The 25,101-nt window shown below is 46.2% G+C and overlaps 1 protein-coding gene across 4 annotated transcripts in view; it reads left to right on the top strand.

Annotated features, from left to right (window-relative positions):
• foxn3 (forkhead box N3) overlaps nt 1-25,101 on the top strand; it is a 136,282-nt gene that overhangs the window by 42,542 nt on the left and 68,639 nt on the right. Inside the window, exon 1 of one of the 4 annotated variants that reach the window (XM_053632699.1) lies at nt 11,708-12,149. The exons of 1 other annotated variant lie outside the window; for it this stretch is intronic. The gene's annotated coding sequence lies outside the window, so the exon portion shown is untranslated. Of the gene's footprint in view, nt 1-11,707; nt 12,150-12,482; nt 12,650-25,101 lie in introns of those variants that run through there. 2 more of the 4 variants (XM_053632705.1, XM_053632703.1) reach the window with 2 other exon arrangements.

The raw sequence follows: 25,101 nt of genomic DNA, 5'->3' as shown, positions 1-25,101 counted from the left end.
ATCGATCTTCCTACAGGGAGCTTATTAAACATGATTTATAGATACGTTTCTCCGTCTTACGGCCTTAAGCTGAATTTAGCCGCGCGAGAGCTCCAACGTAATGGAAAGGATTCCAGGGGAACGGCGGTGGATTTATTCACACGGAAAGTCTGTCGCCTCATAAAGTTCTCAGCACCTGAGGCAAACACACACCGAATAGAAATGATTCGACCCCTTTATTTATTTATTTAATTTTTTTATTCCATAGTTTAAAGACATTAAAATAAATAATTCAATAATATTCATTGGTATTTCCAGGTTTAAATCAGATAGACCTCCACGACCTGAATCGTAGCGTAAGACCCGTTAACACTGCATTATTATGAAGATCCTTATTCTTAACGTCATCGTGGAACTTTATTTCTCCCTTTTTATGTCTTTTTCATGGAATAACCTTCAGAGACGTCAGACCTGACCGATATCAGCTAATATTTTAACAGCGTTTGTCGTTTCTTAACGATATCTTTAGCTAAATGTACTGTATATTTACATTTTAATGTATTTATTCATTTTCATATGATACATTTACATGTGATTCATATTCATGTGATTTGTTTTCATGTGATTCGTTTACATGTGATTCATTTACATGTGATTCGTTTACATGTGATTCGTTTACATGTGATTCGTTTACATGTGATTCGTTTACTGATTTGCTTCTGTTTAAATCCAGTTTTAGACTGTGATATTACAAAGGTCTTTCCAGATTATTACTTGCCACACTGTATGAGATAACCCCAGTAAAATTGCCTGAATTCTATAATATAATTCTATAATATATAATATATATAATATATAATTCTATAATATAAAATGTACTGTATATTTAAAAGGTCCTAGAAGCGACGATGTTGGAAATAATGTTTTAAAACCTCTAAGGATTGAGTCGCTGTTGGGTCAGAGACTGTTACGAAGCGCTGACACTGGAGACTCCTTCCGTAAACGTTACATAAAGACATGTCTCCTTACAGAAAACTTCACCGTGTTCAACAACGACTGTCTGTTGTTGTTGTCGAAACGATGATTAGAACGAGCGCGTTCAGATAAACCTCAGCTGCACTCATAGGAAATAAAACAACACCCTCCGACCAATCAGAATCCAGAACATCGCAGCGGGAGCGAATCCGATATCCATTTTTAATCCGTTATGTATATTGTTTATTGTTTATCTGGCGATCGAGGACTCGGTTAAACGCGGCGTTCGGCAGCACGTAGCGATGAATCGAACTTATCGATCTAGACGATCGTTATTTCTAGATGATTGATTAGTCCGTCTGACGCGCGCGCGAGGTGAAACACACACGTATCATCAGTCAATTAGGAATTTACCGCTGATTAGTCTTTGAAGTTGCATTAACGAGCCAATTACTCGTTAATGAGGTGGCGCCATTATAAAGAAACGTCTTTATAATGCGGTTGTCTCACCTGTAGAGGACATGGTGTCCTCTACAGGTGAGACTTCAGGAACAAAGCACTCAGGCAGCCGATCCTCACCGAACACACACACACACACACTTCCACTTTGTCATGCCTTCAGCTCTCAGCTCTAATATTGCCTGCAAACAGAGCATAACCTGTTGATATCCATATTACAGTAATACAGTTCGCCTGGGTAAATGGCACTGGCAGCCTCTAAAGAGCCTCTTATCGGCCTTTAGTACTCCGGCGCATTAAAAGGCGCTGCCTGATTTCTCAAGCCTTGATACGTAATTACAGGTGCGAGGAGAAAAAAAAAAAAAGAAAGAAAAAAAGGCTGGTTAAGACATTTTTATTTAGCCACCTCTCGGCATGTTTGGAGAGGGAGAAGAGTAATTTCCTCAGCAAAGGTGAAGGTCTTTTCATTCATCAGATTTGTACAGCTCATTCATTATTTCACGCCGTGCATTCATTCACACAGCGAGCGCGTTCAATTCATGCAGGCTCAAGGACACCCTGTTCCTCTACAGTAGTCTTTACACTCGCTCAAACGACTGTACGGAACATTTTCGTCGTGGAGTCGTTGTGCCTTTTTTTTTCCTCTCATTTCTTTTTTTTTTTTTTTTTGCCTGGCGAACACGTTACTATTTACAGACGTCGTATTTACTCAGCAGGCAGAAATAGCTCTACACACGCAGAGCTTTTTACTCCCAGTGTATTCAGAGCTTTGGGATTTAAAGGTGCAGTATGTAATGTTGACGTTAATGTGAATCTAGCTCGAGCTGTAATAAATGTGTGATATCGACGATACCGGATAAAACGCTACAGCGATTTGTGATATCGCGATACGGGTTTGGGTTGGGGTTTTTTTTTTTGTTTTGTTTTGTTTTTCTGGTCTGGAAAAGACTACTTATAAGATTTAAACGGGGCATCGCCGCCGTTCCAGTCAGCTCTAATGATGTGTGACTCGGCCGCCGCTCGGCACTTTAGCACGTTGTCAGTTTTCCGCCAGAGGTCAATTATATTAATTCCACTACATGGCCGTACGAACGCGACACCAGTGCAGATTGATTCGGCCTGTCCGTCCGCACTGTGGTCTGTCTACCGGTTAGTGATTCATGGCGCAGGAGCCCACTAATTACCAGTGTCCATGTTACAGCTGGACTGGAAGATTACCCAGCCTACTCCTCTTTACTGCGCTTGACAAAATCGGTGACACAGACAAATGGACAAACTGCCCGGGAGACACGGAGACAGGCCCGTTTATCCGAGTCCAAACCACAAAGCCGTGGCCGCCGCGGCCGCCGCAGCCACCACAGACCTCCTACCCGAACAAATACGAGCGGCATCTGGTGGGAGTTGAAATTCTTTTAACGAACGAGCAAGGCGAGACGTAATAAGAATCGCCTACTTAAAAAAAAAAAAAAGTGATCAAAGGAGGAGTGTTGTCAGGTCATTTGCATGCACATTGATTTTATGGCGCGCTACAGGCCTACAGCGAGTGAAATATAATTAGTGCGCATTGTCCCAGAGAAAAACAGTTACGGTCGGAGGTTAATAAAAGGAACTCGACCCGTGACTCTATCTGCGTCGTCTTTTTGACTCGGCACGACGACGCAGCAAAAAGACATCCGAGTGAAAGTGTACCACGCGGCACTTTTTATTAAAGGTGCAGTCAGCGAGTTCAAACCAATACACGTCCTCCTTTCAGTATTCTTTCCGAATCCGTGCCTCTAAGACATCTACGATGCCCGAATTCTGCTTTCTGAATGCCTCATGTTGTCCCGATTGGCTGAATGTCAGTAGTCTTCGTGATTAGGATTCTCTGTGGTGTCGCGGAGACATGAGAATCAACCTGGGGAATTCCGGACAGGATCATGCGAAAGAAATGGGTGAAAACACAATAAAATGAAATGAAACCTGGACGCACAGCGCTAGCAGTCCAATGCAAAACACATTACGGAGCTGAATCTCACACGGTTCCACAACTCTGACTCTCATCCCAACACATCATGGCACAGCGTCTAGGAAGGCCAGTGGCAAGCGAGCGGCGCGATGAAGGCGTGAAGAGGAAGGAAAAGCGGTATATAATGCCTTCGATAAGAAGCGTCCGATGCTTTGTAAAGACTCCTGCGGACTCCTGTGAAGGTCCTGGCTCCAGAAACACGGCGGATAAAGTGTTACGCTGCTAATCCTGCTTGTCCTTTCTCCAGCTCTAGTTGGACCACGCTTTTGGCCCCCTGTTTTTGGCCCACTTTTAAAAGGAAACAGTTTTTGTGCCCCAGGCGCAAATGAATCAAACATTCAAAGGAGTTAAAGAAGCGGAAAAGTCGTGTCCTGTTAAAAATGCACTCACGTGTCGGCAGTGATGGGAAATAGGGAAGACATGGCTTAGAGCAAAAACGATGAAAATAACGTAATAGATTTGCGAGCGGACGAGCCCGCCCATGAAGGCCTAGTTATCGGGACGATTGGGTCGCCGTTGGCGTAAGGCCAATCTTCATAGATGGGAAAATGTGATGAAAATCTATCCGTTTAACTCCAGGCCATGAAAATCGACACGCGCGGTAGCAACGGCGCACAGGCTGCGGCCCCAGTAATGCTGCCTCTCGATATGATTTGCAGAAAATCGATGAGGGAAGCCACGATGACGCCGGCGCACGCCCAGACACTGTGAAACCAGCGCATATTTCTCTCTTAGTATTTAGAGCATGTTAAAATGATCATTTGTTGCTGACACACTGAACAGATCATACTGACAGTAAATATTCAGACATGGAACGGCGGAGGAGAAAGAGTTTGGTTGCCATAGAGACAGCCCTGTTGGTGTGCAGTCAGTGGCTGAACCTTTTTTATTATTATTTATTTATTTATTTATTTATTTATTTTTACCTCGGGGGATCGAGTGACTTTTTTATGAGACATTTCCCTCCAATCATATTAAAGACACTCCCGATGCAGTGTGTATTAATTGACGTGTCAGTAATACCTCTGAAATCGGACGCCGTCTCGTTCGGTTGCGATGCCACCGGGTCACGGTGGGTTTGTTGGTCAGAGGGTGTCGATTATTTACCTCCCTATAAACGGTTTAGGCTAGGTCTGCTGTATACAGGAGTTATGCTACTAAAAGCTAGCTGAGCTAGCTGAGTAACATGCTAGCTGAGTAACATGACATAACCTGAGACGCTGTTGCTACGAGGAAAGAAAAATGGCTGAAAAGCATCCGTTTGTTGAGATGATGTTAAGCGGTGCGATAACGACGCGTCCCGATATGAAAAAAAAAAATAAAGGGCAGAAAAATAACCTCCTCCCTTGTCCGTTATTTTCCGTTATCACGCCGCTTTGTTCGGCGTTATCTCTCACTTACACTGCACATGGGAAATGCGACATTGCACAGAGAATAGTCTCGTTTCATCTCATTTGTACTCGCCGTCGGTTTTGGTCCGACAACGCGAAACGAGCAGGGTGAGCAAGAAACGGTTATTATTGTGCGCGCACCGTGCCAAAAAGTTGTCCCCGAAGAGCACGTGGCTGCCGCGACAGGTTTTCGGTCAGTGTTGTGTTTGACTCGCTCTCCAGTCGCTTGTTTTGTTTTGTTTGGTTTTGTCTGATTTACTCAGCCTCTCCGGTCGCTCTGACCTCGCCGGTCGAAGCGCTTTGCGTTCAGTTAATATGAAGCAGGCGTCCCGGAAATGTTTACTTTACCTCGGCCGGAGCCATCGTCCAGGACGTTGTGTCACTCATCGACGGCGTGTTCTCACACACAGAATATGATAACAGAATTATTTCAGGTTTAAAACAGACGTGTTGTGTTATACACATCGTAAAATAATTATACACATTTATATACGGAAATAGCATCTGGTTCAGAGTTTAAAGGGACAATAATAATAATAATAATAATAATAATAATAATAGAATTATTTGACGTTTATCGTATCGCAAGTGTGGTGAAAATACGTATGGTTATGTTGATTTAAACACAAACAAATATCATCATAGTCCAGATCCAAGGGACATTTTCTACAAGGCTCACTAATCACAGTTTTATATCTTCATTTTTTTTATGGTTTTTTTTTTTTTTTCTCTCAGTAAATGCTATATAAAAACACAATTTTCCAGCTGACCACATCTGTGTAGACGTGTCAGCTTGCATAATAATGACACTGGCATTGCTTACAAACACACCCCCATGCCAGCGTTGGGAAAAGGGGAAGATTTGACAGAGCGAAAGTTTTCGACGCGTCATGTCACAGAGGTCGCGTGAGTCAGAAACGTGTCAGGTGTTCCGGCGTATTTTCTAAGGACACAAACAAAGCAGGTTTGTGTGCGCTTGATCTTGATTACTGCTTTGTGCTGCTTCCTGCTGGTTCCAGAAACTAGCAAAAGAATCATATTAGCGTAAAATCACAAGCAGTACCAAAGCAGTGTAGTTCCTGATTCTAAGGCGATTTCACACGAATTCATCCGGCCCTTCTGCTAATTCCTCTTCCCGTTGTGGTTTTTATCCAAAATGCGAAGTAGAACTTGACATGACTAGACATAACTTTTAATGCTAAGTGGTGCAAAATGCGTAAGTTGCTAGCTAGACTGAGTGAGCGGGAAAGACGTCAATTTATTTATTTATTTATTTATTTATTTATTGATTTTTATGAGGTGGGGGGTATGTTGGGGGGGGGCGCAGCAGGAAAGCGTATAACGTTGTAATTTTGATTATGAAAAGAAGTTGTGAGGATCTTTACGAGTGCTGTCGCACCTTTTAGTTGAGCTTGAATCTGAATCAGAGTGAAATGAATCCGTTGGGTTTGGTTTCACACCACGCTAGACCTGAAAGCGTCCTTGTAAAACCTCTTTGGTTCATCGGTGAGAATTCTGCAGCGCTACAGCTCTGTGCTTTGGCTCAGCTCGCATCTACGAACCCACAACGCAAAGCACTTCCCGCAGTGGAGTCGATTCGGAGTCGAATCGCTTTCCCGCTAGAGTTCACTTACTTAGAGAGAAAGAGAGAGAGAGAGAGAGAGAGAGAACTAGAGTTGTTTCTGTATTCAGTGTACCAGGACCAGGATGGCACACCAGCATCACGACCAAACCAGGAAGACAAATGAGCGGTTCTGCTCGTTGCTGAATCTCAGTTCTGCCTCACGTGTTCAAACTCGCCCCATTAACTCTACCGCGTCCTTGTGCCAAAACGCCCGTGGCAGGCTGTTGACATTGCAGTACAAAAGGTGACCGTAGGCTGTGCGTGAGGGTCGAGTGGCTGAAAGGCTTGATATTTCTCGGCGCAAATGACCCACTTGGGCTTTAGTCCATTAGCTGGGTGAGAATCTGGACAAATAACGCCATCTGCACCGCGTGTGTACTCTCAGCGCTCAGAGAGAACGACGGATAGCCTTGGCCGGAGCCTGCGTGATTCAGGACGTGTTCGTGTGGAAGAGTCCCCGGATAGTCCCAGAACCATTACGGAAGGCTTTATAGGCCGGAGTCTGAAGCCCGAGATGGTGTGAGAGCAGAAGGAACGCATGGCTGGTTTATATCCTCTCCACCAGCGTGTGTCATTACAGCGAGGACAACTCAATCCTGACGGCAGTTAATACAGCCTTCCCTCCGCCGTATTACCCGAGACAGATGGACGGAGAGATTGCGACATTAGCTTTCTGAGACTTTTAGCGAAAACGAATTTATCGTTTGCATATCGTCTTAACGTTGCGCTCTAGCGCTCATCGTAGCCAGACCGTCAGCCGTTACGGTGATTGATTTTTTTCACTTTTTTTTTTTTTCTTCGCTCCACAGACGTGTAGCCGTGTAACATCCATCAGCCCGTTCGCCTGCTCTTTACTCGCGTCCTCACGGAGAGCGCGAAAAAAACAACAAAACAAAACCCATCGACGCCGTTCTCCCTGCTTCCTCGTTTCGCCGTCTTGGATGTGTATTAAAAATCCCAGAGCTCGGTACATTAGAATAATGCCTGTTGTCTCTCGAGTCCCATTACACGTATGATCTGGCGGCACGTTCCTCCCTGAAAGAGCGTTTTGGCTCATGGTGAGAGGCAAGTTACCCATCGACACGTCCCAGCAGGGGGATTCGCAGCTCAGCATTTTCAACACTCGTATCAATTATAGATGACTCTCATGCATGCTTTACTGGGTTATTTCCACACAGACGCTCTTAATAAAACGTTGACGTGTGTGGAAAATACCAGTAACTCCTTTTTAAAGTACCACCGAGCGTCGTTTTAAATCCGTTTTAACTCCTCGTGGCTAGCTGGTTACGGTGTTTGGGTTCGATTTACGATCGGTGCGAAATTCTTTTCAAGGTTAACCGTACGATTACGTCCGGGGGCGTCGGTTTGTGATGTCAGCGAATAGGGGGAAGCTAGATATTAGTGATGGGAAATGGTTATGGTAAAAACTGTTAAAACCGGTTGTTGTTGTTTGTAAACCAAACGACTCTAAACCTCAGTACCGATAGCGTCCGGCCCGTTACACCCTTACCCGGATTCGCATTTCACGTGTCCTTCGTACGTGTGTGTTTATATCCTTAATGCACTCTGTCCCAACTTTTGAAGGGACACGGCGCCGTCTTTTCCTCAAGGTTGCGCTTCTGCCTTCACGTACTCGGGTTCGGCGGAACCGCGTACGACTCTGGCTCGTACACGAACGCGTTAATCGTTTTCCCCCTCCCTTGAAGTGCTGTACGTTTCATTTAAAATGCATATTTGTAATCTTTTGATTGCACAAGGCTCGTACATTTCTCTGGACTCATGCTACATTAATTCATTTAAGTGCCTCAGGCACATTGTTGTATGATAGAGACATCCATCTGTGCTTTGTTTTTCGATTGCTTTTAAGAGAGAAGAGAGAGAGAGAACATGGTAATTAATGCAGGGACGAGAGACGCGGGTTTACGACGGATTTCCGAAAACACCATATTGGCCTTTGCCCTTTGGTGACCCTGATTTATTTGGTGCCTGAGGTGAAATTTTACTCAGCGGTCAAACAGCGCGAGAAACAGTCAGAAAACGTAAAGCTTTACCTCTGACCGGCACGACGCTCTGACACTGGAGACTCACTTTCGTTCGTTCGTTCGTTCGTTCGTTCGTTCGTTCGTTCGTTCGTTCGTTCGTTCGTTAAAGGGACAGTCATTTAACCATCTCTTATAAACGTTAAAGATTGAACCCTACGAGAGAAGGTTTCTCCATCAGAGAACTTTCCAAGTACACTAGGATGCATTTAAGAGCTCTTAACTATCTGAAGATCCTCTATTTGTAAGACACCGCATGACGAAACGACCAGCTAAAGATGCGTGTTTTTCCCAGATCCCACGACGACATATTTCGGATGATAGACAGTGAGGTATCGTAATGACCGTGTATTAATAGACATAAACCACGAGGCTGTACATATAGCGAGTTCTGCCCATGAGAGACCTGTGAGAAGCGTCATTAGACGCTGAAAGAGGCAAGCAGACACGCCTCGCTCACTTTAAGAGTGCCTAAAGTGTAAAACTCGGTGTTGCCGTGTGCCACCCCTGACAGGTCGCCAGTATAATCAATTGCCCATGATTCTTATTTCCAGGGACAGGTACTGATTTTTCGATTGCTTTATTCACCCACAGTGCACGTGTCGGAGCTGAGCTACCGTTATATTACTTATGAATTTCAAAGAGGAGTATTGATTTTGTGCTGGAAATTTTTTCTCTGTTTCTCTCTCTCTCTCTCTCTCGCTCTCTCTCGTCAAAATGTGAGTGTCATGGCAACGCCAGACTCAGCGTATAACTACCACTTCTTCCCAGAAAACAGCACGGCCCTACTAACATGGACGCCGAGAACTACAACGACCAGAGTTCACTCTCACCTGATTACTGATTGCACGCACCTGGACCCAATCACTTCCACAGTATATCAGGACGTTCAGTTCACTCAGTCGTCGGAAAAGTATACGCTCCGGGTGTCTCGTACTCTCAGTCTTTACCAAGCCGTCGTTCCATTGTTTGTTTCTTTGACTTCATTTTGTTCTTTACGTTTTTTTTGTTTGTTTGTTTGTTTTTTTATCTCGCCCGCCCTTGTTTATTCTGTTTGCACTTCGCCCCGACCCTCGTCTGTTCACCCCGCACGTTAATTTCGGATTACGTCTTTGTACTGTTTGCCTAGATCGTTAAAGTCTTCGAGTACCTGCGCTTGTCGGCCTCGGCTGCTTCGTGACAGAAGAAGAAGAAGAAGAGGAAAAAAAAAAGCGGTTGTAGATCATGCGCCGTTATTCGAGCCGAGCGTTACGAGCAGACAGAAATTTCAGCATTTTATTCCCGGTGATGCGGAACGCCGGCAGGATCCCGTGTGACTGCTGTGAATCTGGACGAAGGGCGAGATGGCACGACGGGGTTTTAGGCAGGGTTTCAGCGACCGGACGGATTCGGCGATTCGGAAAGCACTCGCCGTCTTAAGCCGGGGCGCCATGACATACCGTTCTTCCCCGGTTGTTATTGTAAATGTTTTGCTTGAAAATCTTTTTCACATATAGCTGAATCACTCATTAACACCGTGAAAGAAAAAAACAAACAAAAAAAACGCAGTTAAAGCTGGGTAAAAGTGTAAAAGTGCACCCCGCTGAGGTGAGGTGGTGCACGCCGAGCCCCACAGCCGATCATATGACCGGAAACCTTCACCACGATCCTCCTGACAGATTCAGGCAGCCCGAATTTTCCCTGGTTTCTCCGCCTGCTCTTTTCTGTTGCTCGTGGTATTTATAGACTCGCCTGCAGTAGCTGCACACTCCCTAATGGCTTCATCACTAATAATGATCCGCTCGCCTCTGCTGCTGGTAACAAACCCTTTACAACAGGCAGGAAATACAATAATTCTAACGAGGTAATGTTTTAAAATAGGACTTTTTTTTCTTTTCCCCAGGCACAATTAGCTTCTAGGGTAGGTTTTTTTTTGATTGATTTTTATTTTTATTTTTATTTTTTTTATTACTGACTGCAAATAATAAGAGCTTTACTAAAACATGCAATGTACACATTTAGCACATTTAGCATTCTGTAGCAGACTGTAATAGTGGCAGTGTTATGACACTGATTTATGTTTTTTTTTTTGTTGTTGTTGTTTTTTTTTTGTTTGTTTTTTTAGGCAAAGACCATAAAAATGTTGCTTTGCTTAGACAATATTCCTGTATTCTTAAAATTTCATTATGGGCTCTCTTAACGATCAGATAATATACATATTTTTTTTAATAATTTTATTTCTGCTTTTATACCAACATGCTATTCCTTCACTGTTTTTCTCTTAGCTGCAAAACATGACTTTTTTTCTTTTTAAATAAGTTTATTTTATGGGTTTTCGTGTGTTTATAGACCTGTAATAATAACATAATTACAAAGATACTTTAGAAAAAATCTGCAGTTTACAACATGAAGAGTTCTTCATTTCTGCCTTTAGAAAAGAAACGAAAAAAAAAATATATATATATATATATATAATGTTTCTGGCCCAGACATTTGCTCCGCCTACTCATCTAGCTCCGCCTACTCATCCCAAAAAATCAAGCAAACGACGTTTCTACAGAAGGGGTGGGATCAGCTGGGTTCAACAGGAATTCTGGTCAGCGTTTTCATTTCAGTTGCAGCCGAGTCCTCTAAACATCACGCGCCGCTCCTTTAATCAAACCGTACAACAACAACAACAACAACAAAACAATAAAACCGAACAATGAAACATTTCATCCCTTAAACAACAAAACATTTGAGAAACGTTTAGCTCTGCTTCTGCTCTGGAGGGATTTCTTACTCCTCCATTTATCCATCTTTAACAGATTCATGTACGCTTACACCAGGAAGGAGCGCATTCAAATGCGTTCTCGTTTACACCGCTAAAAGTCGCGCTTCCGCCATTTTGATTCGTCTGTGCCGCATTATAAGAACGTAGAGAGGCCACACCCACAGCGGTCGTTCCTACTGGTGGGGGGGCGAGTCTGAGTGTCAAGTTCGCCAGATGCGTTTGCGTCTGTGATTTCTATTGAAAATTGAATGCAAGTAGAATGTAATTTCGATTCAAAATAGAACCAAACGACAACACACCTTCGAGCACGTCGGAAAGGAAATCAGAAATGGCGTTTGCTGCGACGTTCCAGCGCGCCGCCAGAACGCTGTCGGGTTCGTACCGCCGTCCTGCTGCGCAAAGACATACGTATATATATTTATTCTTATTTGTTTAATCTATTATGTAGTTAAATGACTTTTAGTATACTTCTAACTCTCCGTGCTGCTGTAATAGGTGAATTTCCCTCTGGGATGAATAAAATGTTTTATCTATCTAACTAGCTATCTAGCTGAGGGTCACACACAGGAACAGGAACAATGCCGTCCTTTCACTGAAGCCGTGAGGCAGTAGGACCCAGCGATCTGCTGCCGCCTCTTCTGCCCTCCTCTTCAGGCTCCTCTAGTTCCAGAGCTGAGCGAGACAGGAGAACAGAGTGCAGAGAGAGAAGGAGGGGGAAAGACTGAGAGAAAGAGAGCGCGAGAGAGAGAGAGAGAGAGAGAGAGAGAGAGAGAAGCGGAGTGAATGTTCAAGCCCACTGTGCTCCCTGCTACAATCCTGAATCTGTGGAATGGACGGATTAACCCGTGGGATTTAAACATTTTGGAGCTGGAGCTGAAGCTCATGAGGAGGCGTCCAATCAGGAGAAGATCGGGATTCAAAGGTCTCTATTGTTGATTGTTGATTGTCGGTTCTCGCTGTGATCTCTGGGCTCCCGGGGTCGTCCGGAGCGTGTGTGTGTGTGTGTGTGTGTGTGTGTGTGTGTGTGTGTGTGTGTGTGGGACATGTGTATGCGAGGGTATCAGCGTGGAAGTGTATTGAGGAGATAACAGGCGTCGCATGTGTAAACAGCGTGAGGTCCAAGCTGGCTCTGCATGTGAACCCGCTCGGGTTACGCGTCCACGTCCCTTCCCTCTCCCGTCTCTCTCTCTCTCTCCCTCTCTCTCTCTTTCTCTCTGCATTTCTCTCTTCTCAGTCCTTCTCGTGCTTTCGTGCTCGTCGTCGTCGTTCGGATCGAACACGTTCAAGGTCAGCACTTGGGTTTTATCGCGCAGAACTTTGCTCCGAGTCTCGTCACCGAAACGCAGCGTTCGATAAACAAACAAAAGTTTGGACGTGTGCAAACACATCTGCAGAGGGGGACAAGCGGAAGGGAAGTCTCAAGTGAGTGCCAATACTTTCTGCTAGGAAACTCCACTCTGCAGAATGTCGCTGCGTTGCATACATGAGTGCACTCGGATGTAGATGAGAAGTGGGGGGTTTAAAAAAAATATATATATATATATATATATACATTTCCTCAAAGGTTTTTTATCAGCATCTCGGTTCTTCTTTCATTTCTGCCATCTCACTCGGGCAGCTATGGTCAGGCGGCTCTCAGATCCCTCCATTCCCGTTCAGGAGTTCCGCTTCTCTTTCTTTCTTTTTTTCCTTCTTCATCAAAAATCTGTTGTTTGTCTGCTCTCTCTCTCTCTCTCTCTCTCTCTCTCTCTCTCTCTCTCTCTCTGCTAATCCTGAGCTCGCTCTGTCGCTTGTTAGCATTCAGCAGCATTAAGCGGCGTGCTCAGCCTAAGCCTGCCAGTGTTTGCCTCTTAACTCGAGTGCAGGAATGTGTGAATACACGACAACACCGAGCATCAGGGCTTTAAAGCCGTCAGGGCTGGACTCTTCTCTCTTCCTTCCTCTCTCTCTCTCTCTCTCTCTCTCTCTGTCTGTCTCTGTGGCCGTCTGTCTGCGAGTCTCTAAACCACATCTTTCTTGGAGTCCAACATGCTGACCTTGTATTTTCCATTAAGTTTCCATGAAAAAAAAAAAGCCAAAAACCCTTCTGGAAAAAGCAGGACTGCCTTTTTGGCATGTATAATCTTTTTTAATTTTATTATTATTATTTTTTTGCTATAAATAGGTCTGGACTTTTATTCTCATTGGAAAGTTCCATTACGGACAGATCTGCTCCAGGCTTCGTGCTGTTTAGGAGAAGCGTTTGCTTTTTATTTTTATTTTGTTTGATCTCCTCTCCGGGAGTAAGTTTTTTTTTGTTGTTGTTTTTTTTTTTTCCCCCCCTGACCCTCTGTTTCTATGGCCCCCTCATGTGGCTGCTCTCAGCTGCCTATAGCGCGAGCTCTCCCCGCCTATGAGAGCGCCGCATCTGATTGGCTGATTCTGTAGAAGCACAGGAAGTTCAGGGTTTCTAATAACAACCCAGAGACACAGTTACCATAGAGACAAAGATAAGCCCCTCATACTAAAAAAAAAAAAAGTGGCTGCATGTCATCACAGAAGCCCGCAGAAAGTGCATGCTCTCTCTCTCTCTCTCTCTCTCTCTCTCTCTCTCTCTCTCTCCCCTTGCCAGTTCTCTCATTAGCAGCTGTTTAAACAGAGCAGCTTCTGCCTCACGAAGGTCAAACTCAAATGTTCTGAGCACTTAACGCGAGTTTGGACAACTTGTCTTGCTGCTTGTGTGTGTGTGTGTGTGTGTGTGTGTTTAAATCTTTAAAGTAATGAGGGGGTTTTTGTGGCTGAATGTTTTAATCATGACTTAAGGCAGCGACCCGTGCCAAAAGACTGTGTGTGTGTGTGTGTGTGTGTGTTGTTGATGTGCAGACGCTACGTTAACGTGGTCCAGGAGGTTATTTCCGTGAGTCGAGGTAATGGGACCCCGTGTGTAACGCTGATCCCAGGGACTGCACGTGAATTGATTTCAGGAGCATTGTGCAGAGCTTTTTTAAAAGCCTGTCTCTCTCAGACCAAGAGCGTTTGAAGGTCTCAGGCTCGCACACACTCGTCCACGTTCTCGTCTTTCCCCTGTCGTCTTTTCGGGTCGCCCCTGAGCGTCGAGGCGAGGGAGGGGAAAGGGGAAGGGGGGTGGGGTGTTTAGGCTGAAGTTGTGTAGCGTGCTGAGAGGCGGTCGCTGAGAGAACTTCCTGTTGATGGGAGCACTGTGTTATCGGAGGAAGGGCTCCGCTGACAGGAAATGTGTCAGCCACTTGTTTTCTCGAAACCGTCAGTTCTGGAACTCACTCCTCCGTTGTTGTTTTTGTTTGTTTCCGTCTTCAGAAATCCGATACCTTGACAGTCCCTCTCCAGCTGGAGTTCTTCTTATTGTCATCACAGCGCACGAAGAAAGCCACGACCTCGCGTCTCGAGCTCCAGCTCAACCTACGCATGCGCCGGACCAAACTTGCTTCATATTCAAATGTCATGCAGATTCCTGTGTAGAAAGTGGCTATTATATTCTCCGATACGGTTGTCAGTGCGGTCGGATCGGCTCCGGGTGCGAGCTCCGAGCGTGTCCGTTTACAATCGTGAGGTCTTTTCAGGGCTTTAATGCGGCTTTAGACTCCAGCGCTCAGCCTCCGAGATGTATTCGCATCGTAGTAGACGGGCCGTTCCCAAAGGTTTCCCAGCGGCCCCATGCGGGAATTATGCAGACGTCTGTCACAGTTCAGAAGTGAAAAGCGCATGAGCGGGAGGTCAAAAAGCGCTTTTTATTTTGGGGCAGTGAAGTGAGGAGCTTTTGTCTGCTTGAGATCTTCTAACGGCAGTCGACGGCTTGTCAACGACCCAGGCGTGCCGCCCCCTTAGATAAATTAAACAGCAAAGCAAATCAGCGAGGTAGAAAATACACGAGTGAGATGCTTGTAAATATGGATGGAAGGCGCGGTGCCGAGACGTCGCTTTTCGGGTTCCGTTCCCAGCGCTTTTGCTTTTCAAGTCACTTCACAGAGATTGACAAAGCGAGATGACTGAAATACTCTCATTCGGTGTTCTCGCGCATGTCGTTGTACTGTACGTGAGAGCTTCAGGGTTTTCGATCAAAACGAGGCCATGCATCGCATCGCATCGCATCGCATCGCATCGTCTCCGTCTCGCCCTCCCTCTGTCATCCGTGTCTCGTTTTCTCCCTGTGACCTTCACGTTTCTTTCTGTCCTGGTGATTAAGTGCGTAGAAGGTGTGTGATGATGGAGGCCGCCTAATGAATGATAGACCCTTGACTGCTTTCCCTCTGGGAGACTTATTAACTGTCTCAGCTAGAGCCTCATAGCCACACAAAGCCGTGTCATAAACCCCGCTTTGTCATCTCTCTGGTCTCCTCTGTAGCCCACACTTCACTTTATTCGGCTGAATTGAAACAGATATGCCCTTCGACTTCTTTCCAAAGCCGTCACGCAGGCTGCGTAATTGACAGAAAGAAAGAAAAGGAAAAAAACAAACAAACAAAAAAAAAACGATACGACGGAGTCCGATGATGTTGTTCTGAGTTGAAAACCGATGACGGATTAACACCAGATCTGAATCCCACGATGATTAGTTAAAGCTGCGTTTCTATCAGATCGTCCATCGAATCGATAAAGCATATCCGCTTCGCTACGCAAAGACCTTCCCTTCTCTCCCGTGTCTGCGTCTCACCGAGGGGAAAAACCGAACCCCACACACGACGTGGCTCCGTCTCACAAGCAATCCGAGTTCAGTTACTCCACCGCGGTGACATCCGACCATTCGGATAAAGACGCGCACTCGTGTCGTCCCTCACCTGGAGGTCAGACGCACCTGCTTTATAGACACCGAAACAAGACAAGAGGCGCTGGAACCTGGCGTGTGATTGATAAAACACTCGGGTGTCATGCTCCTACAGGAAAATAATCAACAGTTACTGGAACCACACCAGAGTTGATCGTTTTCCTCTAAGAGCATATGTCCGAAAGTGTTTTATGGTGTTATTATAACGAGCGTGTTAATATAAACCTGCGATTTGCAGCTGCGCTGAGAATTAATCAACACCTCCAGACGAGTTAGAATCCATAATTCAACAGCACCATAATATTCAGTCCGAAATGAACAGCATCATACGAGCCATTCTACGCTATTAACTCTATATTAACCGTATATACGGTAATTAACCTACTTGGCTTTAACGGCGCTGTTTGTAATTTTCAGGCAACATATTGTCAAACGTTTTGCCACCCGAATCTACCTCCACTGTTTAAACACCATACGCTGTGTAGTTTGCTTTTTATTTATTTATTTATTCATTTTAAAAATGAGAAGCATTAGAGTGGAGCAGCTCTGTTTTTATTTGGGGGCGGAGCTAATTTCCGGGCTGGAAAAAGATTTACACAACCCGGAGCGAAGGAACTAGAATATTATGAATCATGGGGGGGGGGGGGGGGGGTTTGTTGTTCTTCTTCTGTCATTTCTTTGAACTGTATGGTTTAAACATGTTTAATTAATATTACAAATCTAAGCTTTAAAAACAAGCCGGTATCATAAACCGTAGCAAGCCCAGATTGAAGATGTTTTCACAGGCCAAGGTTTTTACGCTATTCTCTCGTGTGGGGGGGTTCGGCTCATCAGGGCCGCGTTGTTTACCCGGACTTTCTGTGAACATCAAGGACACGCGGGATCCTGCTCTCACAGAGGGACCTGCACAAGGACTCGTGCACCCCGTGGTGGACTCGCTTCAGAGATATTGGCCTTCTGACAGCGTTCTTCTCTCTGAGACGGCTCATGTTTTATTGCACGCGAGTCGGAGAGGAGGTTTACGAGCGGCGCCGCTCATCCTTCTACGCCCGGTTTCATGCGGACCCGCTGGATCTCCTGCTCGTCTCGGGCCGCTCCCGGCGGACCCCGTGTCCTGATTGTCGGAGAAACCTGACGAGCTCCAAATTCTAATCCGGGCGGATCCTGTTCTGGAAGCTCGGGAGATTTCCAGTCATTTCCATCTCCACTCCCGGCCCATCATCAGTGTCATATTTCATTCGGATCGCTTTCATTCCTGCTCTGTCAGAGAGGAGACAGCCGGACTGCCGAGTACATAAACAGCTATATATTTTACCCGGTGCATATATATATATATATATATATATATATATGTGTGTGTGTGTGTGTGTGTGTGTGTGTATTTACCACTCTCCATGACTCCATCATGGTGCCGTCACTTTCTTTCTGCGTCTCACTCCAATGACCTCGCTGTCTTTTTACTCTTTTTCCATCTCTTCGTTTCGCAAACACACACACACACACACACACACACACACACACGGCCTGAGCCTCCTGACGAACCGAGGGGAGTATGCGCTTTCCGAGACCTGAGCGATATTTCTCAATGTCAAAACATGTTCAGAGTGTTGTTCCCATCCAGCACTGAGGCTGCATTGTTTCATATCTTCACAACGGTTATGTTTTATCACTTTCAACACCAGCTTTCACGTCAGCCTTCTTTATTTATTCACAAAGTAGAAATTCTTGCTGGTGGCGTCCTCAAAGCTGTGCTACATTTTCGCCCTTTAATGTGCAAATCAGCTCGCGAGTCATACACACACACACACACACACACACACATGCCCTGCCCACTTAGAAAGCACACTCATTCCATCTCTCTCCAGCCCTCTCTGCGAACCCTCTTCAATCCCGCCTCAATCCTTTAGCGCTTCTTGCAGAGTGGCCTCGGCCCCTGTTGACCCGCCTTCTCTGAACGGTTGTTCATTTAGCCACGCTCGGAGATGGCTTTCTGCTGCGACTCTCCCGCGTCGCCAGCCTCCCGAACGAGCTCATCAGACAGAGAGAGACCGAACGAAGCAGGCTGCGCTGACTCACCAGGCACGGTTCAAGACCCCGAAGTCACGCCGCTTATTAAAGCCCCGGCGAGGAGGCTTTTCCTGATGACCCTTACCCCACAAATTAACCCACACTCGTGCTTACGCGGTACGAACGGGACGAGGGTTATATCGTGAGGTTGAGGTGTGTGTGTGTGTGTGTATAGAGAGTGCTGAGAGGTTGCACGCTAATCATTCACTCGCTGATTTAAAAAGACTGAAAGTCAGCAGACTTCCGAGCTCGGTGCTGCGTACGTGGACACGCCGTGGCGGCTGAGCAGATTGACGAGAAGAGGACGGTGATGGACGTGCAGCGCCACGGTGTCTCTTTTGTACATACTGTACATATGTATATTTATACGGTATATGCATATGCAACATACTGATGTAACACCGTTGCATTGTTTTCAGCAGTCCAACTTTCCAGTCCAACTTTCCAACTTCCTAAGTGCGAAGGAAGTCATCCACGCTTTCACAGTTTCTACTAACGAGGTGCTGGTGAGGGTTCAGGGAACAAGCAGACCTTTTTGAGGAACCAGCCCGCCCTTCCGCCAGCGTAAGAGCCCGGACGTCGCGTGCACGGACGCGGGAGTCACATGACGCGCTTTGCTAAAAGCTGTAAAGCGGTTTTATCTTCCTCGAGCCGTTGTCATGGCAACGGAATGACTCCTGACCTCGCCGGTTCGTAGCGTTTTGGCGCCCTAAGGCGAACACAGAGCGTGGAAACGGTTCCGGATTAGACACGGACACGTCGTCGGTAGGAACGGACTTCACTTCACTTCACTTCACTTCAGCCGGCGCTTGTCGGGCGCTCTCAAACGGGACGCAGGAGTGACTTTGAAATCGTACTAACGACCCTGCTTATCCCGAGATGGGCGTCTTCACTGCGAAGGCACGTCAGCACGCATAAGCAGAGCTTGACAGGAGGATGAAGGGAAGAAAGAGCGCGTTACAGTGCTTATATGTCTGTGGAGAAATCTCACAGCTGGACGTGCTGTGTGACAAAGCAGCCCGGAATTTCTCAGGAACCACCGTCTAGTGCGGGAGGTGGGGGGGGATAAAAATCCAAATTGTCAGGACCCAAGACAATTTTGTCTGATCAAAAGTGAAAGTCTGCACGCCCGAATCCTCTAGTGCTCTGTCTGGGTTTTGGAACGTCAGCGTTCCTCTCTACTTCAATTGCGGGACCAACCGTGCGCGTCTGTTAGCTCACGTGTACAGAAGAGCACAGGTAACAGCATTCGGTGGCGAAGCAGGCCGCATTAGCGCGATGTAACTACAATAACCCTAATCATTCTGCTAGTTATTAAAGCAGAGAGGTCCAGTTAGAAACATTTCCTCCCAACAAACCTGATTTCTCTAAAATACGGTACGATTTTGAACCCTAGTGGGTAGATCTACATGCGGTTGTTGTTTGCTTATTGAATAAGTGAATGTAGCATTTCGACATTATTTATTGTGCATTTCAAGAACATAAAAAAACCCCGAACGAGTATCGTAAACATAAATAATCGCGTATGAGCAAACTCTTCTGAACGCAACAAGTCAACTTAAAAGTGGCATTGATAAACGGCCAAAATCCACACTACCTTCTGGGTTCCCGGTTCGTGTGTCTGAAATCCAGCTCATTTAGACATAAATTGTCGCACGTTCTGCATGACACCAATTAGATGAAGTTCACCGGTTATATCCGAGCACATTTTAATATATTATTAGGGCGGCTGTGGCTATGGTTGTAGAGAAGGTTGTACACTAATCGTAGGGTTGGAGGTTCGAATCCCCGCCCACGTGACCCCGCATGCCAGAGTGTCCTTGGGCAAGACACTGAACCCCGAGTTGCTCCCGATGGCAAGTTAGCGCCTTGCATGGCAGCCCTGCTTCCATTGGTGTGTGAGTGTGAATGGGTGGATGAGACACAGTGTAAAGCGCTTTGGATAAAAGCGCTATATAAGTGCGGCATTCACCATTTATTATCCCAGTAAACCCAGCGATCGCTTAAACACGGGCTGGCCGCGTCACGCGCCGTGCGTTCCAGTAGACGCGGAGCTATCCCGCTCACCCTGTTGCCATGCCGTTATCAGCAAGAGCAAACTTTGGGCTTATGGCAGTCGGCCGAACGCCGGTGTTTGCAAAAGATAAGCGAAAAAGGGCCTCGGGACCGGAGACGTCTGAGTAGACGACTTCACTACACAGAGCGGGTGATAGAGAGAGAGTAGAGAAGAGACAGTCCTCTGGCCAGAGATGCACTGTTTGGAATGTGGAATTGTTCCCATTCAACAAACACACACTCTGCCAGGCCTCGACGTGCCACTGCTCCCTCGTGCTCTGTAGTGTTTTAACTCGGTTATCAGAAGAAAAACGGCTCCGACACGGCCGGCAGGTCGCTCCGTCCCGTCGACTGCTCGTGCGTGCGTGCGTGCGTGTGTGTGTATGCAGGGCCGAAACAAATTCAATTGGAAATGTAATTTTGTTTGCGAGGCAACTGATTAGCGGAGCAGTGTTTCACTGGGGACGCTTTACAGCGCAGTAATGGAATGACATGAATAAATTGTCAACTGACACAAAGATTAAGTACAGCACAGAGCTGTAAACACGGGTGTCCGGTTTCCGCTCGGCACGCGGTCGGCTGTCACCTGTAGCCTTTGCTGTGGATCACGTGAAGCAGAGCCGCACGCTTCCCGGGCCGTTACCTCGCGCGCCGTACGTTTCCGTCCGGCGGTTTGTAAAATGTCGTGCGGATTTTTATGTAAAGTCAGGCGAATGCAAATGCCGGTTTCCATCAGCTACAGTTCTGTGGATGTTTTATCTATTTATCTATTTATTTATTTATTTATTCTGAAGGGCGAGCAACAAGACGGCGTCAGCGAAAGAGCACCACCCCGAACAACGTAGGATATCAAGCCGCCGCTTTCCAAACACGCATCTAAAAATCCCGAATGTTAAAATGCAATCTGGAAAAGTCTTGAAACAAGGCAAGACCGGCACAGACGCTTCTGTAGTCGCGGATAAACGGCTCGGCGTCATGCTGTCGTGCGAAAAACAATCGTGACGAGGCGGAGTTACAGTTACCGCTCCAGAGCACAACAAGATTGCTTTACTCCTCTTACAACACGGCAATTTGCATACGACTCGCACGCGTCTTCTGCTTATTAAAGAACGAAAGTAAAGATACAGCGTTCTGACACCGGAGACTCCTTCCGTAAATTATAAATAAACATCCCCTTACAGAAAACATTACCGAGTCTGAGTTTCTGTGTGTTGTGTCTGTAGGTCACAACACACAGAATCATACTTCCTTACCCAAACTTTTTGATGCGTGCCTCTCTGTAAATCCGACAGGTCGTGGAGATTTTGTGTGTGTGTGTGTGTGTGTGTGTGTGTGAGAGAGAGAGAGAGAGAGAGAGAGAGAGAGTTGTTGTCTCATGCCTTTGTTTGTCTGGTCATTCTGCAGCTGTGTCGGACCGTGCTGAGGTGTGTGTGTGTGTGTGTGTGCACACACCTGGCGTCTCCTCTACCAGTAATCAGTACCGATTACAGTCTGCAATTAGTCTCTGAGCAGCTCGTCTCGCTGTGCCAAGACCAGAGCTCTTATCCCCTTTAAAATCAGCCCTCACTTGGCTGGGACAGCAGCTGCCAACCGCAGGCGATCCCAGACACGTCCTTCGTCTGCACACACACACACACACACACACACACACACACACACACACACAAGACGACAGAGAGGAACGTCATGCAACATGGAGGCTCCCAAGAGCACCATGTCATTTTAGTCCCTGTCCACAACGATTTTGCCCTCCATGCATATGTGTGTGTGTGTGTGTGTGTGTGTGCACGTGTGTGACTGTGTAAATCTAGCACGGCTTATAGATGTTTAATCTGTCCAGATCAAATAAAAGTAGCCGGCGATGATAAAAACTCCCCAGCTGCACAGCATTGGCCCTCAGCCGGAGACCAAGCTTCAGCGTTGCTAGGTAACTGTGTCGGAGGAGGATTGTGGGATCGTATGGCACAGAGACAGGGCCGTATAAACATCTCGCACAGATTAGGCTTGCTTTAAGTGAGAAGTACATCTCAGATGTTGATCTGCGCCTGGCTTCTTTCTCAAAGAGAAAGAGAGAGAGAGAGAGTGTGTGTGTGTGTGTGTGTGTGTGTGTGTGTGTGTGTGTGTGTGTGCGTGGTGTCCAGATAATGTGGTGTCCTGATATTGAGGACAGCTTGTCCTCTCTTGGTGCACATCATGGCTCTGTAGACTGTTTGAATCAATGCGTCAATAACGAATCAATATAGTCATTTCGATTCAGAGTCGATTCAGAGATTCGAATCGCTTTCGCACTTAGAAGTGCACCGAGACTTTTGGAAGAAAATGTAAATAAACAAACAAACAAACAAACAAACAAACAAACACAAAAAGTCGATTTTCCACCCGGAGAACGGCTTGCATTTCTTCACCTCACTTTTCTCTCAGTCGTCTACATAAATGACTCGACGAATCACATCTCCGGATCTAAGGATCGCATTCACATGTACAGTTTGAGCAGAACCCTGGTGTGTGGTTCTTTCAGCAGGAGAGAACACAGCAAGCGAACGCTCAGGCGTGGATCAAAAACGGCAAGTCTCGGTGTGCTTCTAAGACAGAAAGCGAATCGAATCTCTGAATCGATTCTGAATCGAATCGACTTTTGATTCTTTATCGACACATTGATTCAAACGTGCCTCGTGTCTTTCTGGCTGTGCCATCTTTCTATCTTTGGTCAACTGTGCAAAAGATTTGGACGAATAAGAAGAGAAAATAAACAGTCGTGTATATTCTTAAACATTTATAACACTGTTATGAAGCATTACGTATGCCTTCTACAACAGCACTTATTTATGAACTTTATATTCAGCAGAATGAAGCTTTTTTTTTTATGACTTTCTACAACGTCACTTAGTCAGCAGGATGAACGCTCACGTTGATGTTCTTAAACACTCTCATCTCGGCGATCATTTGCAGGAGCGAACCTGTGACACTGATGGCGTAACCAGGGTTAGCGTTTTATTTTGCAGCAAAGCGCGAAAATTAGAGCCGTCATTTCCACCACGACGCTCGGTATGTTCGGGAAACCCGGCGTGCTCGCGTTCCCGCTTATTAGCCGAGTTCAGTGGCATTTCCACCCGGGATACATGGACCTCCGCCGTGCGCGACACGGCATTTGCATGCAATTTGCACGTGAAAAACTGTTGACACACGTATTTACAGTTTAATCGTGTTCACCTTTGCGTGCACGCTCGTCAGTTTCGGAATATCTCATTTGCGACCATTTAACCTTATCTGCTAATCAAAAGCAATGAATAGCATTTTAATTACGCCGTCCGATTGTGTGTGTGTGTGCGTGTGTGTGTGTGTGTGTGTGAGATTGGATCTGTGTAATGTAATGGTGTGATGCAGGAAGTATTAAGGTCCTTATTAACCAGAATTGTTTTTAATTCACACACACTTTCTCTCATTCTTATGAAAATAAAGACCTCTCAATCAAGCCAGCTTTAATCTATTATGGATACAGAACTATATGTGTGTGTGTGTGTGTGTGTGTGTGGATGAATGACTTGAAATGTCTCGCGTTCACCAATGATATTTCATTCTATCGGGGCTGGGGAAAGGAAATGAGGTCGCTCGGCTTTGTGCGCGGTTTAAAAGCACGGCGATGGCCAGACCTTGAGATTTGTTTAGTTACATCAGCCGGATTATAGGACAGCTGGCTGATGAACGAGCTTTTACCTCGCCAATTCCAAGCCCCGAGACGTTTTCGGCCTCTTAAAGTGATTATTATGGGAAGATGGGGGTCGTGTGTGTGTGTGTGTGTGTGTGTGTGTAAAAGTGTGTACGTGTGATTAGCAGAGGACACAGAAAAAGGCTCGGCGTGTGCTCAGTGGTAGATACGGCGGGACAGGAGGCGGCATTATCAGTGGTGCGTGAACGAGCGCTACTGATCCAGCAGCACTGATTAAAGATTAAGACTCCAGTCGGCGAGCTCATCTAGCCGGATTTCATCCCCACGCGCGCACACACACACACACACACACACACGCACGCACGCACGCACGCACGCCGAGCGCCGAATCAGCTCCACACACACGTCACGCTTCGTGAGCACAGGAACCTACAATCGCTTTTCTCCCATACCACTCTCTCTCTCTCTCTCTCTCTCTCTCTCTCTCTCTCTCTCTCTCGCTCGCTTTCACTTCTCTCTGACCCTCCCTACATCATGTCTTCCTGCTCCACGTGATCGCATCAGTCTCCACTGTGGGAGGCTTATCACTGAGCCAGCGCGTTCATGGCCACGCTTTGGATCAGTAAGACTGCTCTAAGACCTAAGGCTGGGACTCTGGTGCCTTTACTTCTAACCATTAAAGTGCACCTATTACGCTTTTTCAAATATGCCCTCTCATGTAGTGTGATATATACATTGCTGTTTGTGAATGTAAAAAGCCGGCAAAGTTTTAAAAAAAATCAAAGCGAACGACAAACAGAGTCATCGACTCCCAAAAGAAGGAACCGACTCTAAACAGCTGAAACGAGTCGTTAGTGATTCCAGACTCACTTCCTGTACTCACCTACGTAGGTTCGTAACAATAAGCCCCGCCTCTCGTCGTCATCGTCTGCTCACTGACAGACGGAGCTGAAACTCGTTACAGAAGTGGGCGTTTCCTTTCTGAAACACACTGGCAGCGGTAGACCAATCGCAACAGACTGGGACGTCCGACCAATCAGCGCAGCGTATGCTCTCTGAAAGGAGGAGTTTCGAACGAATCATTCAGAACGGATCATTTTACCGAGTCGTTTTTCGACAAAAGGTGATGCTGCAGTTTAAATTCTGAGCATTCTGAGCTTCGTAATCGTAAATCTCCTGCGTTTGGCATCCATGTTGGATTTTCTCGCTCGAGCTGTAACCCGATGATTCGGTCAGGTGACGTCACTCGCCGCCTTTCCGGAAACATTGCCAAAAAATGTTTCATTTGGATGCTGGAATAATATT

Source organism: Ictalurus furcatus, chromosome 9 (genome assembly GCF_023375685.1).
Source record: "Ictalurus furcatus strain D&B chromosome 9, Billie_1.0, whole genome shotgun sequence".
NCBI lineage: Eukaryota > Metazoa > Chordata > Actinopteri > Siluriformes > Ictaluridae > Ictalurus > Ictalurus furcatus.
The sequence above is the reverse complement of the archived record's forward strand: the minus strand, read 5'-3'. Positions and strand labels throughout refer to the sequence as shown.